Here is a 1758-nt window from a genome sequence, read left to right as displayed (position 1 = left end):
GTACATGTATGAAGGCAATATAAACCAATATAAAGCAGTACTTACCATGCAGAGCAAGGTAACCATTTCACCCTTACTTCCTCTTGCCCCTACAGAAAGACAAAAACATATAATCAGGTTTTGAATTTCACAATTTTTGGGGCAAGGCCACTTGGCCTTCAGTTGAACTTAAATGGACTCAAATTACCAATGCTTAAATGGTCAGTATTTTGTGATATGTGAAATGCCAGATGAGCCACAGACAATGGAAAGATGATCAGACAGCCTAATGAAAAATATATTTCTTACCTCATTTATCCTTCGTCCTGTTATGGAGTCATATTTGAAAACTTTTTGCCTACTACATTTCCGGCAACCTTAAAATGACAATAATAATAATAATATTAATTAACCATAAATGTAAAAAAACCCTGGAAATTAAACTTAAAGTTAAACTTTAAGCATTGTCCTTGAACTTTGAAAACGTCAGAAAATACAGCTAAATAACTGAAGAATACATATATAAAGGGCCATTCACACCAAAAACGATAACTATATAAAAAAATATTGTTCTCGTTAATATGAACTATAACGAGATTGAGAACAATATTGTTGGGGATCGCTTTTAAAGCGATTTTGAGAACAATAAAAAGAAGAGCTAACAACCAATAGGAACCCATCACATCTTAGCCATCACATTTATTAACACAAGGTGAGACTTTGCTTATAGCTGGTCAGTCTGTCTGGACGCTTTTATCGTTATAGTTCCTGGAATGAACTGCTCTTTAGCCATTAGATTCAGTGATTTCATAGCTGAAATTTAGCCTAATTATCCTACTGCCTGGCCTAAAGGTTATTGAAGCAGATTGTGAACAGTGATAGGGGGGGATAAGCTACCTGGGCTGCCCACTGATGTGTGCGTGAGTGTGTGTGTATTCATCTCTCCTCAAGTGTGTATTGCTCATTGCTTTACTCCTAGAGTGTGCATGTTCAGTACTGAAAGGTATGCGTGCGAGGACAAACTCCTTTGTGTATCAGACTGGCCACTGAAAATTACTCACATTAACTACGGTAATTGACTGTACTTAAATTCACCTAAAGATTTCTGTATTTCATGAATAATGATTACAAAAAGGAGAAATTCATACATAGTGTGCTAAGACCACAGTTAACTTACACTTTCTTTTTTTGGGGGGGGGGTTGTTCCTTCACAGGGAGAGAGACAGGGTGTAAATCTAAAATATAAAATGTCTCCTTTTCCTGGGCCTCAGGGTGTGGATCGGGCTGGGCCTGAGGGTGTGGATCGGGCAGGGCCTGAGGGTGTGGATCGAGCAGGGCCTGAGGGTGTGGATCGAGGGTGTGGATCGAGCAGGGCCTGAGGGTGTGGATCGAGCAGGGCCTGAGGGTGTGGATCGGGCAGGGCCCGAGGGTGTGGATCGAGCAGGGCCTGAGGGTGTGGATCGGGCTGGGCCTGAGGGTGTGGATCGAGGGTGTGGATCGAGCAGGGCCTGAGGGTGTGGATCGAGGGTGTGGATTGAGCTGGGCCTGAGGGTGTGGATCGAGCAGGGCCTGAGGGTGTGGATCGAGGGTGTGGATCGAGCAGGGCCTGAGGGTGTGTATCGGGCAGGGCCTGAGGGTGTGGATCGGGCTGGGCCTCAGGGCGTGGATCGGGCTGGGCCTGAGGGTGTGGATCGGGCTGGGCCTCAGGGTGTGGATCGGGCTGGGCCTCAGGGCGTGGATCGGGCTGGGCCTCAGGGCGTGGATCGGGCTGGGCCTCAG

The 1758-nt window shown here is 45.8% G+C and overlaps 1 long non-coding RNA gene across 1 annotated transcript; it reads right to left on the bottom strand.

The window, feature by feature from the left end:
- Positions 1 to 40: 40 nt before the first annotated feature.
- Positions 41 to 1317, bottom strand: LOC123964663. Its single transcript, XR_006823503.1, has 3 exons — positions 1157 to 1317; positions 289 to 356; positions 41 to 89 (listed from the first exon to the last, which is right to left on the bottom strand). It is a non-coding gene; the product is annotated as an uncharacterized LOC123964663 (long non-coding RNA).
- Positions 1318 to 1758: the final 441 nt, after the last annotated feature.

The sequence above is a fragment of the Micropterus dolomieu genome, unplaced genomic scaffold (genome assembly GCF_021292245.1).
Source record: "Micropterus dolomieu isolate WLL.071019.BEF.003 ecotype Adirondacks unplaced genomic scaffold, ASM2129224v1 contig_4490, whole genome shotgun sequence".
NCBI classification, from domain to species: domain Eukaryota; kingdom Metazoa; phylum Chordata; class Actinopteri; order Centrarchiformes; family Centrarchidae; genus Micropterus; species Micropterus dolomieu.
The sequence above is the reverse complement of the archived record's forward strand: the minus strand, read 5'-3'. Positions and strand labels throughout refer to the sequence as shown.